Raw genomic sequence first — 16,487 nt, 5'->3', positions numbered from 1 at the left:
ATCAGAACAAATACAAAAATCTCAAAATTAGAAACTGCCCAATTCAAACACACATTCAACATTTAAACTGTTGGTAACATTCCTGATTAAGGCAGCATCCTGTCTTTCTTTAATGGCCACTCCGTTAAATGATCAAAACAAGAATCATCAAAGAGGATGGCTGGGAAATGAGGAATGATTTTAACTTCTACAAAATAAAGTACAAAGGTCTTAAATTAAAATATAAGAATCAAAGTCTTATATCTTCAAAATCAATACCCACTGCTCCCGACTTAATTTCAAGCCTGATCTGAGATCACATAGCTGCTTATGATGAGCTAGTAAATAAAATACTCAATTATGGAAAAGGTGGGGGAAAGGATAAAGACAAACCAAAGAACTGAAAACAAGTAGTTCTTCTGAAAATATTCATGGATTAGAAATAAAGATTATTAAGTCACCCAAAGAGGCGCTTTATTATCACTTGCCTGTTCTCTCTACCTTTAGCACTGTTCTTGTTTCAGATTACTAATTGAGTCCAACATCTTCATTTCCTTACCTTATTCTTTCACTTCATTTTCCAACACAATCATTCTTAACCAGTTTTTGTGAAGTGAATCAGTCCATTAGTGGTATGCCCTAAATTAAATATTATCATTCAGAACTAAACTCAAGAAAGCTCTTATGTTTCCTTCAGGCATTTCCTTTTTAAATTTGTAAAATATTTATCATATTTACTTGGGAATATTAGGAAAATACTCTAAACTAAAGCTGGCATCAGCACAAACTGAAATGGCCACACTATGCAGCTTAACTCAAATGAATTCTATGTTGCTCCAACATTCTATTATAGTAATATGAGTTAATATTGCCTTTATGTGATCCTTACTTTTATCTATATAATATCTTTAATGTAACTTAAAGTAACTATTTTACGTAAAAAAAAAGTCTGAAGTTTTGTAGAAACCACCAGCTTTTGTTCTTATAGTTACTTTCATACAGTCTTGCATCCAAATAAAGTCCCAATAAAGCACTTCTGGTAAAGGACCAGAGGACACTATCATTTAAAGACAACTTCCTTCACTAAAAGTAGAATAATGACTTTGCTGTCCTAGTTTGGGCTTACTCTATGGCTCTTATTTTCTGCCAAAGTTTCTCCAGCACTTCTGCATACCAAATTACTACTGAAAACATTTTCAAAGATCTAACACAACTGACTTGTCCCTCTCTTTAACTCATATGGAGTGCAGAAATTTTTTCTTTAAATCTCACAGAACTGAGAAACCAATTACAATTCAAGGTCAATCAATATCTACCTCAAAGTAAACTGAAGTGTAATATAGTTTTTTAAAAAATCAACTTAATTATTTTCATTATATTTCTTTTTAAAAAATATGTTTTAGTTGTAGATGAACGCAATACCTTTATTTTATTTATTTTTATGTGGTACTGAGGATCAAACCCAGTGCTAAACAAGAGCTCTACCATTGAGCCACAACCCCAAACCTATTTTTCTCACTTTTTAAAAGATTAACAGTTATGTATTTGGGAAACTCATCTGATATCCTTTAATTTAAACTTTTTATCTAAGTTTTAAATGAAGCTCACAGTGACTTCAAAATCTATCCAAATGATCCCAACCGTATTATTTTTTTTTAACAGTTCTACGACTTTTGCTTTCACTCTACCTCAGCAACTCACTCCCACCATCCACTCTACTGTGGTCAGCAATAACTGCAACCCATCCCACTCCAACCCCATAAAGTAATTAAAGAACCTCATTCTTAGATGGATAGATTAATTTTCTCCAAAACCCCTGTCCAATAACATTTTGACCCCACAGAGATCACAGTCTACTGAGTCTCACACATTATTACTATCCTTCATCTACTCCTATTTTCCTTTCCACCTTTACATATCTTAGAGTCTATAAGTCATCATTATAATCACTCCTTGCAAATATGGTCCTTGCCCTTTCTGACACTGCCAAATTTCAACCCTGATCTTTTCACCAATCCTTTCTTCAAGCTGCTGAAGAAAGAGAAAGAAAGGAAGGGAGAGAGGGAAAAAGAACAATTGGTCATGCTTTAAAGTGTGTCTGTTTAAGAGGTCTTCAATGCTACTTAGCCCAAGTCTAGTAACAATTCCTTTATCCTAGCCAACAATCTCACACCTTCTTCTGTTCTATATATTTATACCACCTCTTATCCACCTTATTCTCAGTCAATTACTTTGTTACCTATTTCACTATAATAAGAGAAGCAATCAAAAGATAACTCAGCTTGCATATGCTTGATACATTTCAGGAAAAGCAAGAAGCTTAATAAGCAAGCTACAGCTGAATAAGCAACAGGGAAAAGTAGTTGGTATTAAAATGCAGGTATGTGAGGGCCAGAATGCCAATCATACAAACTTTATCTTACACTACAAGTACCTTAATTTTCACCAAGTGAGATGGAAACACATTGGGAGATTTTGAGCATAAGGCTGAAATGATCTGAAATAGGTTTTCAAGTAAGGCCCTGGATTGTATGTTGCAAACGAACTAACTCAGAGCAAGGAAGACCATTTGGGGAGATTACTGAAATAATCCAGAGCAAAGAGGCTGGTTTATTTCAGTCTGAAAGCAGTGGAGTGGGAAAAGTATTAGGAGTTTGGCTATACTCTGAAGGCAGTGACAACAAAATTTTCGGATGTTCTGAGTATGGGATGTGAAAGAAAGACATCAAATTTCAGTGCCATGAACTAGAAGAATGAAGTTGCTTTTAACTAAACTTGGGATTCAAGTTTGGGCAGAGGAAAGAAAATGTTTTGATTTTAGATGGTTGAGTTTGAGATGTCCTTAAGACATATCCAGATGTCTTACATGTTGAGTAGAAAGCTGAATACCTATATCTAGAATTAACAGGAGTAGTCCTGCTGAAGACTTGGTAAAGACATGACTACAGATGTGATCTCCTTAACTTAGCCATATTGCTCATAAACATTTCAAAGGTCAAGGAACTGAGGAGAAACCAGCAAAGAGTATCAAAAATGACCAGTTAGGTATAAGTAAAACCAGAATACTGTCATGTAATTCATAAGTCAAATGAATAATTATTTCAAAGACAAGGAAGTGATTCACTTTTTCAAGTGCTACTGAAAGTAAGATGAAGACTGAAAACTGACCATTAAATTGAGCAACATGCAGATCACCAATAGCTTTAACAAGGGGCAGTTGTGCTGAAGCAGTGAGGGCAAAAGCCAACTAAAGAGGATTCAAAAAAGTTTAAGAAGACAAAGTTGAAGAGGGAGTACACAGACATCACTTTACAGGAATTTTACTTGAAAGGAGAGAAGAAATATGGATGATACCTAACAAGAAGAGTGGGTGAGAGCAGTTGTTAAGATAAAAGAAATAATGGCTGTATGCTAGTGGAAATGATCCAAAAGAAAGAGAATGATAACATAAAAGAAAGAAGGGAAAACTGTTGGAGCAATGTGCCTCTGCTAAACACACTGACATTTCTATTACAGTGACAAGAGAGAAAGTTAAATAAGTGGATACAGGTTTAGATAGCTTTGCTTGGTAGATGTGATGTGATGGTAGGAACATGGATATTCTCTTAGAAAATAGAAGGCAAAGTCAGTAGTTGAGATTAAAGACAGGTGAGGTATTAAAGATTGGGGGAAAGAATTCAACTTCCTCGTTTGCCTTCATAATTTAAAGCAGTATCAAATACATGCCAACACAAAAAAGTCACAATTCTTCAACTCTACCAAGCATGAGTTATAAGAGATAAACAAAGTCCTTGATACAGTCATGTATTTTGAAGGCAATAATTTATCAAGTCATAACGGATGTCACAGAAAGAATAAAAAAATAATTTATAACCACAAGGAGCACAGTTGACCAGAGCCACTGTTGGTAGGCTTCCCAACAAGTGCTTCCAGTAATGATGTGATCACAGCAGGGCTAATTTAGGTGGTAAGAATTTCTCTGACAGTAAATTTGGCTTATGGACTCCCCAGAAACCTTGCCAAACTCTCTTTAGAACTGCACTGTTGCTTACTGTGTTTCCATGCAACCTATCACCTTCAGGGTCAGACTTGTATTGTGGCTTAATGGCCCTTTCGCCCTCTTCTGGCTCCCTTCTCCATTTCCTCTAAAAAGTATTCCTCCTTGTTCATTTCTTCCATGTTTGATCTCTGCTGGGCAGTTACTTTTCAGAGAAGTCAAATTAGTACAGTTTAAATTTCTTTAAATGCAACAAAATTTAATTAAACCTGTAAGAACAAAATCTTGTGTCCCTGAAAATCAGAAGGGCACTTTTATAGGATGTTTCTAATTAGACTAACACACACAATTACTGAATTACAGCAAAGCCTCAAGAGAGAAGGTTATACAAAGGAGAATATATGTAATTGTTCTCATCCTCTGCCCTGCTCTTACTCTCTGCAAGTAGCAAACTGAAGTCCTTTAGAGAGTGACACAGGAAATAATGGAACATGATCCTGTACAAGCTTCTCATTTCAGTCAAGGATCAAACTGGATACAAATTAAGTTTTACCATCTCTACTTTTGTGCTTTTTCCAACAATACAAACTAAAATATTTTTTCACAAACTTAACAACAACATACTATAACTTAATGCAGTTAAAATTTTTTATTTCATTTATCATATTGTGGCAGGGTTTTAGCGTTTATGCTAAAAACAAGTGTTTGAAGTCAAGGTTAACATTCTATTGGTATGTATATTTAGCTCATTAAAAATAAGCTAAAACACTGAATCAAAAAAGTAAATTTGCTAGTGAAAGTGATTTGCTTTTTGTATAGGAAGAAATAAAATTATATCTTTTGCATGCCATGATCTTACATGTACGAAACCCTACTCCACAAAATACACTTAGAATTTATAAATCAGCAACGTTTGAGAGAATAGAATCATACCAAAAAAAAGTTTCATTGAACATTCCAAAGAGAAAATTAAGAAAACAATTCATTTGTAATATCACTGGAAAGAGTAAAATACTCTGGAAAAAACTTAACCCAGAAAGGAGAAGACTTGTACATAGAAAATTTCAAAACACTGCTGAAAAAAATGTAAGACATTAATTTGAAGACATCTGTGTTCTTGGAATCCGTAAGATGTCAATATTATCCTAAGTGATTTACAGATTCAGTGTAAAATTTTGGCAGAATTCCAATGATATTTTCCAGAAAAAGAAAAATCCATCCCAAAACTCATATGGATTCTCAAGGATCTTGGATAAACAAACCAATCTTGAAACAAGAACAAAGTTGAAGAACTCACATTTACGGATTTTAAACGTTCAGTGTGGTTTTGGCATACAGAAAGACGTATATGGATAATCATTTTCCCAGCACAATTTCTTAAAAAGGCTATCTTTTCTCCAGTGTAGGTTTTTGGCATCTTGTCAAGGATCAGATGGCTGTATCTGTGTGTGTTTCTGTCTTCTATTCTGTACCACTGGTTTATGTGTCTGTTTGTATACCAGTATCACGCAGTCTTTGTTACTAGAGCTCTGTAGTATGATTTGAAATCAGGCATTATAATGCATCCAGCATTGCTTTTTTGGCTTAGAATTGCTTTGGTTATTGCTCCAAATGAGTTTTAGACAATGACATAAGAGTGTAGAATAAGCCCTACCATATATGATAAAATGATTTTTGATACCCATGCCTAAACCATTCAGTGGGAGAAAGGGACAGTCTTTTCAGGAATAGGATGAAGACAGAAAATAAAGTGAAAGTGGACATTCTCTTGTCTTAAAGGAAATGCTTTTAGTTTTTCCCCATTTACTTTGAGGCTGGCTTTGGACTTTTTCCTATATAGCCCCTATGATATTGAGGTAGATTTCTTCTTTTCCTAGTTTCTTCAGAGTGTTTATCATGAATGGGTCTCAATTTTGTTAAAGGCTTTCTCTGCATCTATTGAGCTAAGTGATTTTTGCCCTTCATTCTATTTATGTGATGAATTGCATTTATTGATTTGTATGTTAAACCATCCTTGCATTACTGGGATAATACAAACTTGGACATGATGTACAATCTTCTTACTGTGTCTTTGAATATGATTTGCTAATATTTTATTAAGAATTTTTTCATCTATGTTCAACAGGGATACCAGTCTGTAGTCTTCTTTCCTTACTGTGTCCTTAACTGGTTTTGGTATGAAGGTGATACTGGCTTCACAGAATGAATTTGGAAAGGTCCCACCCTTTCTATTTTGTGGAATAATTTGAGGACCACTGGCATTAGTTCTTCCTTAATAGTCTGGTAGAATTCACCTAGTACTGGGCTTTTCTTTGTTGGGGAGCTTTTTATTACTGCCTCTATCTCATTGCTAGTTATCGATACATTTAGGTTGTCCAAGTTCTCTTGATTCAACTTTGGCAGTTCATGTGTGTCTAGAAATATGTCTATTTCTACTAAGTCTTCCAATTTATTAGAGTATGATTTTTCAAAATAGTCCCTAATGATCCTCTGGATTTCGATGATGTCTGTGGTGATTTCTCCTTTTCAATCTCTAATCTTATAATTTGAGTTTCTCTCTTCTACTTTTAGTTAGTTTGGCTAAAGGTTTGCCAATCTTCTATATCTTTTTAAAGAACTAACTCTTCATTTTGTTGATTCTGTGTATTTACTTATTCTCAATTTCGTTGATTTTGGCTTTGATCTTAATTATTTCTTTCCATCTACTGGTTTTGGAATTGGATTGTTCTTATTTTTCAAGGGCCTAGAGATGCATTATTAGGTTTGGGATCTTTCTGAATTTCTTATGTAGGCACTCGCAGCTATAAACTTTCCTCAGAACAATCTTCAGGGTCCCAGTGGTTCTGATATGTTGTATCACTGTTCTCATTTGAGTCGAAAAATTTATTCATTTCTCCCCTAATTTCTTCTATTATCCAGTCATCCTTCAAAAGTGTACAGTTCAGCCAGGTATGGTGGCACACACCTACTGTAATTCCAGCATTCTGGGAGGCTGAGGCAGGACAACCTTGAGTTCAAAGACAACCTCAGCAATTTAGTAAGGCCCTAAGCAACTCAGCAAAATTCTGTCTTAAAATAAAATAAATAAAATTTTTAAAATCAAATATAAAATAAACTTTAAACACAAAATAAGCCTGGGGATGTGGCTTGGTGGTTAATTGCCTCTGGGTTCAATCCCCAGCATCCCCCCCCCAAAAAAGGGACTATTCAATCTCAATGTGTTTTTATAGTTTCTGTAAGGTATTTTGGTGTCAACTTCTAATTTCATTCCATTATGATTTGACAAGATGCAAGGAATTACATCAAAAAGTTTTGAATTTGCAAAGAGTTACTTTGTTGCCTAAAATATGATCTATTTTGGTTCCACAAGCCACTGAGAATAAAGTATACTCAGTTCTTATTAGATGAACTATTCTATAGATGTCGGTTAAGTCCACTGGTTTATAATATTTTTTAGGCCCAATGAGTCTTTATTGAGTTTATGTCTGGATAATCTATTCACTATTGCTAGAGGTATATTGAAATCACCCAGTATTACTGTACCGGGGTCTGTGTGAGACCTTAATTCAAGTTGTGTCTCTTTTATGTAGTTGCACCCTCATTTGGGGCATAAATATTTACTACTGTTATATGTTCTTGTTGGATTGTTCCCTTTACCAGTATGAAGGGATCTTCGTCTCATCAGATTAATTTTGGTCTGAAGTCAGCTTTATCGGATATGAGAGCAGCTACCCCTGCATGTTTATGGGCTCCATTCACAGAGTATATTAATTTCCAACCTTTCACTTTCAGCCTGTGGTTGTCTTTGTCCATAAGGTGATTCTCTTGCAAACAACATATATTTATTTAGGTTTTGCTTTTTAATCCATTCTGGCAGCCCATGTCTTTTAATTAGAGTTAGACCATTTACATTCAATGATGTTACAGATAGATGTTTATTCCTGCCATTTTTATTTACTTCTAATGTTTAATTTGGTCCCGTTTTATTTGCTTCACTACTCCTCAAACAAGATTTGCTCATTTGTGAGCTGTGGGGTTTGTTTTTTATTTCTTCCACATGGAGTATTTAAGTAAGTTCCCTAGTGTCCACTTAGTAGTCATGAATTTTTTTTATTTTTCCACTTACCTTGGAAGGTTGTTATTTTCCCTTCCATTTTCAAGGATAGCTTTGCTAGATAGAGCAATCTTGGTTGATAGCTATTTTCTTTCAGGATCTGGAACACATTGTTTCAAGCCCTCCTGAATTTTACAGTTTGTGCTTAGAAATAAGAAATAATTCTGATTGGCTTGCCTCTGAATGTAACCTGACATTTTTTTCTTTTTCCTTTTTTTTAAATGGCCATTTTTTTTATAAGTTGTCAATGGACCTTCACTTTTTATTTACTTATTTATATGCAGTGCTGAGAATCAAACCCAGTGCCTCACACATGCTAGGCAAGTGCTCTACCACTGACCCACAACCCCAGCTTTTCTTGATGCTTTTAAAATTCTATCCTTGTTCTATGTGTTAGGCATTTTAATTAAAAAGTGTCATGGAGAGGTTCTTTTTTTTAATCTTGTCTATTTGGGGTTCTGAATTCTTACTGTGTCTGGATGTCCATCTCATTCTCAAGATTTGGAAATTTTTCTGTTGTTATTTCTCTGGAGAGGTTATCCATTCCATTACCCTGCATCTCACGACTCTCTTTTAGTCCAATGATTCTTAAATTTGGTCTCTTAATGGTCCCAGAGTTCTTGTATATGGTGACCACGGTTATTTTCTTTTCCTTAAAACTGTCTTAGTATCCAAGGCCACTTTAACTTCCAGCTGTGATTCTGCCTTCAGTGTAGTGTATCTACTCTATTAGACTTTAAACTGAACATTGTCTCATTTCTAAGATTTTGGTTTAGTTCTTTTTCAATCTCTCTTTTTGAATTTCTCATTTACATCTTGTACCGACTTCCTTAATTTTTTCAATTGTTTTTGTGTTCTTTTCAAATTATTTATCATTTTTATAACCATTCTTTTGAAGTCTTTAACTGATATTTCATCTGCTTTAACAACTTTGGGGTCTGTTGCTGGTGAATTATGAACTTTAGGAGAAGTCATGTTAGCTTGTTTTTTCTATATCTTATTTTCCTATGTTGAATTTTGTTCATCAATTGAGACGAATTATTCTTACAATCTTATATATGGGTGTTTTTAGGGCACAGCCTGCTCTTGCCAAAGTGTTCTAGAGTGTCCTAGATATCCCTCATATGTAAGATATTCACTGTGTTTGTTTTAATCCTATAGGACCCAACCCTAGCCATTCCTACTTTGGACTGGGTCAACAGTTTGGGATTTTGTTTCTTCTTTGTATTAAAATATAGCTGAAATTTGTTGTTAATGTGCCTGTAGCTTCCCAGCACCTGTGCATATGCTCTCCCCCTTACAAGTCAGTGAGCTACATTTCCTTCTGCTGCTGAGATCCAAGCTCAAAGCCCCATGAGAAATTCTGGTTACTGAAGTCATGTTTGAGTTGGCTGCAGTTCCCTGAGCTCCAGTCCTGCTTCTGCACCTCAGTGTTACAGTGCCTGCTGCTGCTACCTCAAGGTAATAAAATTTTAGAACCCCTATTTTGTATGCTTCTAAAATAACTGAATTCACTGAAGGTCTCTTCTCTGAACACTCAAATATAAAGTATCATTTATGTGGTGCAAAGGGCAGGCAGAACAGCAACCCTCCAGCCACCCCATCACTTGGCTCCCGTGAGCAGCATGAACCAGTCTTCCCACTCCATCCTGATGGACCCCAGTGCCGGGCGCCCCACACACTATGAGAAGTTCCAGGAGGAGCATGAGGTGGCCGTGCTGGGTGGACCACGTGGCTCAGCTCCTGTGACAAACACTGTGATCAATATGCCTCGCGAGATCTCGGTGCCCGACCATGTGGTCTGGTCCCTGTTCAACATGCTGTTCATGAACTTCTGCTGCCTGGGCTTCATAGCCTCCGCCTACTCCATAAGTCTAGGGACAGGAAGATGATGGGTGACATCACTGGGGCCCAGGCCTTCGCCTCCACCGCCAAGTGCCTGAACATCTGGGCCCTGATCTTCAACATCATTCTGACCATCAGCTCCATCGTAGTTTTCATCATCTTATCGGCAGTGATCTTTCAGGCCATTTCATAGAAGATGAAGAATATTGAGGGCTTCTAGTCTTGCCATATCCCGACCCTCCCTAGCTGGCCCTGCACCCTAGCCTGAGGCCTGCCCCCTGCACCCCACACCATCTGAAGCATTTACACTCACATATCTGTCCACAGTGTCCCCCCCCCAAAAAATAATAATAAAGTATCATTTATGTGGTGCATTTTTTAAGTATATATTCTTACTGCAAAATTTATCAACATGCAAAAAAAAATGTAGGCAATGAATACGTGCAGTTTGTACTACAAAAGTATTTATTAATTTAACATTAAAATACCACCAAGTACAGTGGCCCACACCTATAATCCTAGCTACTTCAGAAGCTGAGGAAGGATTGCAAATCTGAGACCAGCCTCAGCAACTTAGTAAAATCCTCCCAAAATAAAATACAGGCCTAGGAATGTAACTCAGTGACGGAGTGCCCTGGGTTCAACCCCAGTAAAGCCAGGAAAAAAACCTAATGTTAATACCAGTATTTGAGCATTTTCTTCTTTTAATACTTAAAATACTAGCTTTAATTCAATATTTTCAAGTTTTGAGAATTCTCAGTAACTCCTTTTTATAAAAATGTATGAAACTAAACAAAGTTATATATAAAAAATGTTATATATATAAAATGACGTGTGTGTGTGTGTGTGTGTGTACACACCTGTTAAAATATAGCCCAGCACAGTGGTGAACACCTAAAATCCCAGCTACTTGGGAGGCTGAGGTAAGAGGATGACAATTTATCAAGACCCTGTCTCAAAAAATAAAAAGGACTGGGGATGTGGTTCAGTGAGAGATGTGGTCCCTGAATTCAAAAAAAAAAAAAAAAAAAAAAAAAAAAATTTTATTTATAAGAAATAAAATTGCAAATATAAACATAAAAATGTTAAACACACATGGTTATTTTAACATTTCCTTTTACCTTTTCTAAGGTGCACTCTTCAATGAAAAGAGCTCCTAACATAAACCTACTGTTTCCCAGCTACTGACAAACTGTCCAAAGAGAGCAGTGAGAAGACAGTTAAAAGTTAACATCATGTATTTTCCTCTGAAGCTTTACTCTTCAAGTGACCCCATCTCTTGCATAACCTTTGAGGCAATCTTTTGACTAGTCCTTCATTTTCTTCACAGGGACTAAAAACTTTTACTAACAGAGAGCTATAGCTTTTATTTCAAAAAAAGCACTTTAGCTTGGTTCTTATCTCCTTTAATTTCATCATCTAGAAATGGAAATTCCAACACCTATTATATCATTTTCTGTATTTTCATGTTTATATTCTTATTCAGAAAGTCTCTGAATTAAATTAGGAAATTATTCTCCTACAGAGTTACACTTTTTCCATTATTATTCTTGAAAAATTATGAAATTATAAAGAAGTGATCTTTTTAAATCTGAAATTCTATTAATTAGATAGGCACATCACAAGACACAAATGAGTCAGACTTCTTAAATTCCAAAATAACTATTACACCAATGAAAACAGTAGTTCAACAGTGCATTAAAATAGCACATGGTAAATAGGAACAAACTTTAGTACTGCTATACTACATAAGAATATTATGGGCTGGGGTTGTGGCTCAGTGGTAGAACGCTTGCCTAGCACACATGAAGTACTGGGTTCAATTCTCAGCACCAAATATAAATAAATGAATAAAATAAAGGTCTATCAACATCTAAGAAACATTAAAAAAAGAATATTTGTTGTGTCCTATGTTCATATATTTATTCAGATTTTAGACTACATATAATTCTAAGATTAAATGAAATGCAAATAAAACATTTAAAACAGAACTGACCACTGGTGGCTATTTTTATTTATTTAAATCAACAAAGGAATGAATTCTGAGCTTGGTACTAGTCTTAATATATAAGTGAAAACACAATGAAGCAACATTATTAATCAAATAATCACAACCTCTAATCAACAATTTTTAGTGGTAAGATTGGTGGTATATTTCAACCTTGTATAACATACAGTTTATGTGTCTTTGAGCAAACTCAACTTATAGGAATTGAGTTTCACATAAAAGTTAAATTATATCTTCTAGAGTCCTTGAAAATAATATGCATTCTTAGCAATTATAATAATTTGACTGATCCAAAATTAATTTATATACTAACAGAATATATCTGTTTTGTGAAGATCTGCACCTATGTATTATCTAATGACTTTCTTACTTAATTCTGTAATCTATGGCAATACTTACAGCATCCACATTAATGATTCATCTTCTCACCTGACCCTCTCATTTCACAGTTCCTTTTAATTTGGGGTTTCTACTGAATTTCATTTGCTCACATTGTCCTCTCTTATTCAGCACTGTTCTGATTCCAAAGATCTCAAACTTGAATAATAAGGTAGGGGTGAAACCAGGACTACAGTTTAGGATTAATAACCGTAAATCTAGTTTTATGTTACACTCTAGTCCATGTTCAGAATCCCTGGTTATTTGCTTTCATGGTTGTCCTTGCTTACCTGCCACCAGGAACCATTTCCTGCCACTGGTTCCTCTGCTCTTATACCAATAAGAAAGATAGTACAGTAGCGCCCCCTCTTTACCCAGGGGAAATACAATCTAAGACCCCCAACAGATGTCTGAAATCTTGCTTTGGATAATACCAAATCCTTTGGAGGCTGAGGAAAAAGGATCAAGTTCCAGGTCAGCCTCAGCAACTTAGGGAGACCCTCAGCAACTTAGCAAGACCCTGAATCAAAATAAAAAATAAATACCTGTGTTCCAATTGTTCAATCCCTAGCATCAATTTTAAAATATTCTTATGTACTTTGTCTACATATACATACTTAAATTTATAAGCTAGACAGTGAGATTTAAAACAATTGTATACTACAAAAAAATGATGTATAAGTGGTCTCAGTCTCTCTCTCTGAAAATATCTTCTTGTACTACAGATCTCAGCAACCTCAGAACACCACTATTTTTCTCCTTTTCTCATCAAGTCAAGAATTTTCACCCTTACTCCAAAAGAAGCACTTTACAGCTTCTCTTTGGCATATCTGAAGCCAGCATCACTTAGATCTAACCCAGGGCCTCATACACGGTAGCCAAGTGTTCTGCCACCAAGGTACTTCACCAGCCCTTTCTACTTTTTTTATTTTGAGACAGGATCTCACCAAGTTGCAAGCCTGGATCAAACTCACAACTCTCTTGCCTCAGCCTCCAGAGTAGCTAGAATTATAGGTTTGCTCCATCATGCCCGGCTCAGCATCACCACTCTTGTGCTTTAACAGAACATAAGCACTGCAATACTGAGACAGTCGATTTGATAATTAAAACACCTAATAAGTAACTATGGGTAAATAGCATATATGGTGTGGATACACTGAACAAAAGAATGATTCATGTCTCTGCCCTGGCAGAAGAGAGCAGGATGACACAATATTTCATCATGGTACTCAGAACAGCACAATAAAATTGTGAATTATTTGCTTCTGAAAATTTTTATTTAATATTTTCAGATGCAGCTGATCAGGGGTAACTAAAACTACAGAAAGCAAAACCACAGAAAATGGGAGGCTACTCTATCATACCCATGGAGCTGACATTTTAAACCTAAGACCAGAAAACACAGAAGCCCTTGGTTCCAACCCCAGTTAAAAAAAAAAAAAAAGTAACAGAACATAATTAGCAAAAAGCAGAGTCAAGAGAAGAGCTAGTCTTTATGTACGTGCTTTCATATTTTTAACATAAAAATTCTCTAAAACAGCATTAAGCATCCCTTTGTATAATCTCTCTTTGATTTCTTGGCTTTCTTCTCCATTGAGCTTATGTTCTTTTTTACTCCAGTCTGCCTTTCCCTTTTCTTTCCTCTCCCACCACCCCTCAGTACTGGGGATTGAATCCAGGGTTGCTTTACTACTGAGCTACATTCCCAGCCTTTTACATTTTTTTATAATTTTGAGACAGGGTCTTACTAACGTACCTGGCCTGGCCTCAAAGCTGCATTCCTCCTGCCTTAACTTCAGTGAACAGCTGGATTACAGTCATGTGACACCACAACTGGCCCCTTTTCCCATTTTTGAGATTCTTAATCTTGCTAAGTGCAATGTAAGTATGAAATCTAATCATAGCCCTTCATTGCCAACAGGTTCTTCAAAGAGATTAAGCTATTTGCCCAAGGTAACAGAGCTGATACAGCTGAATCAAGGATCCAGAAGTTTTAATTAGTTTTTCCTGTTTTGATGCTTCAAATCAGTCCACTTGGTAAATACTCTTTAAACTATGTTTATTATGTAGAAAGCAAATGGGATTCCTTCCCGGCTGTAGTCTAATCTGAAAGATCCTTAACTGTTGGTATATTCATGGCAATAAATCTAAGGAATGATCTCATACTATTCTTACCATATAATTATAGTTAAATGTTAATATAATTTAGTTATATTACCTCTATTATATGCTCTATTACATTTTGCTGCATTATATTTGGAAAAAGCAGAGTTGACACACATAGAATTTTATGGTTTATTTTCACAAGTAGTATTGGAATATCTTAATATTTAGAATTAAATCATGATCAATGAATTTTTAAAAATTTTTATACAATAAAGTATTTTCATTAATCTTCTCAGAGGAGTCTACATGACCCAAAAGTGGGAATATTCAGGAATATGTGCATGATTTAGCTGTTCTTTTACTCTTTCTTATAAAACAATATGATTAATATTGGTAAAGGCATCAAGTAAAAGGGAAATGATCAAGTAAATGAATTATCTTGCACACTAAAACTAGACATTCTTAATACCACTTTAAATTTACTTATCCATTTAGCCATTTCACATTATTCTATATAATTCTTTCTTCAATCTCTAAGACTAACTTATAACCTAGTACGTTAGCTGCTACTTTCATTTTAATATACTATTACTATTACGCACAGTATTTTAAGTGAATACAAAATTTCAAACTTTAAAAAAAACTTCATGTTAGGATTGATTATTTTTCAGTCCCAAGGCAGCGCTACAGTGAATCTTACGCTGTACATTTGCAATACTTGTCTCTATAAGCTTAAGGAGACTATTAGAATTCTAACTGGACTCTTAATATCTATAGTAAAATGGCTGTCAATGAAAAAAGAATGGTTTGTAAGTAAAAGAAATCACATGCATAGAATAACAATTGAGAAATAGACTAGGAGAAAAATGTGAGTGTGTGTAGAGAAAGAGAGAAAGTTTAGAAGCTAAGATGAGATGGAAATATGAAAAACCAAGAAAATTCTCAGGGTCACACTTGTGTTTTTCTGGTAAACTTTAAATTAAATAAACTGAAATTTTGCATAAATCAGAACTTTCCTTTTATTTTTCCAATTTATAGTTTCCTTGTTTTCAAAAAGAATTGAGAATAACTAACAATTACATGGAAATTGACTGATTATTCAAAGGTGACAAGGGAATATAAAGGGTTAAAAGGTATTAATTTGCAGCTTACTTAGAAGGCTGAGACAGGATTGCTTAGGCCCTAGAGTTAGAGGACAGCCTGGAAAACAGTGAGACCCCATCCCCAAACAAACAAGAGTATTATAATCAGAAAACAATTTCTTACTTTATATTATAATCCCAGCTCAGAAGTAAATTTTATTTTCGTAATTTTTTATGCTTTCATTTTCACAAAGGAGAAAATATAGAGGCATATAAGTAGGACATAACTAGTTAAACGTTTTTACTATTTTTACTTTAGTCCATGATTAACAGATCATTTAATTCCTTCATTTTTTTCTCTTTCCTCTTTCCCTTTATTATGGTGTTAATACCAAGGTAGTCTTCATTTAGTAGCTATAAACATGAATACTGACTGATAAGCTGGCAGTGATAATAAAGTATGGGTTCCAAGTGTGCTTTCACTAAAATAGTCAGGGAGTAGTATGTCAGGAGCAGTGACTGAATTATGGGTCTTGAACTCTCTTGTGACAGAGGTGATGCCTCTCTTGGGAATTCTCGATGTGAAGGTACCTATCGAGATAGCCCAGTTGCTATGGTGATACCCTATTCAACAGGAGGTTCTGTGCCAATCATGGAGCTTATTCAGTTCTTGTCCTTGCGGTTCAGACACAAGCCAGCTCATAGGGGTAGAAAGTTACGGACACAAGCTGATAAATCATAACTGGGCTGCTCATACTAATGACCTGGGTTTTGCTTGCCTTGAAGAAACTTTCTCACAATAAATCCCTTTGATGATTAAACCTATGTAATAAACATGCTGAGCTAGATCTGGTGTCAGTTTTTCCCCATCAGTAGTTGGCTGAACCACCTGGCCCCAGCTTTTTCTCTATTTGTGTGTCTGTCTTTTCTCCATTCCTTCATGGCCCTGCCTGGTTACCTAAATTAATGGCTGTGCAG

At 35.3% G+C, this 16,487-nt stretch overlaps 1 protein-coding gene and 1 pseudogene across 4 annotated transcripts in view; one reads left to right on the top strand and one right to left on the bottom strand.

The window, feature by feature from the left end:
* Positions 1 to 16,487, bottom strand: part of FNBP1L (formin binding protein 1 like) — a 122,589-nt gene that overhangs the window by 74,813 nt on the left and 31,289 nt on the right. The window lies entirely within an intron of this gene.
* On the top strand, positions 7,180 to 10,258 carry LOC306660665 (interferon-induced transmembrane protein 1-like; annotated as a pseudogene). Its single transcript has one exon. The product of its transcript is annotated as an interferon-induced transmembrane protein 1-like (transcript).

The sequence above is a fragment of the Sciurus vulgaris genome, assembly GCF_902686455.1.
Source record: "Sciurus vulgaris genome assembly, chromosome: 1".
Lineage (NCBI taxonomy): Eukaryota > Metazoa > Chordata > Mammalia > Rodentia > Sciuridae > Sciurus > Sciurus vulgaris.
The sequence above is the reverse complement of the archived record's forward strand: the minus strand, read 5'-3'. Positions and strand labels throughout refer to the sequence as shown.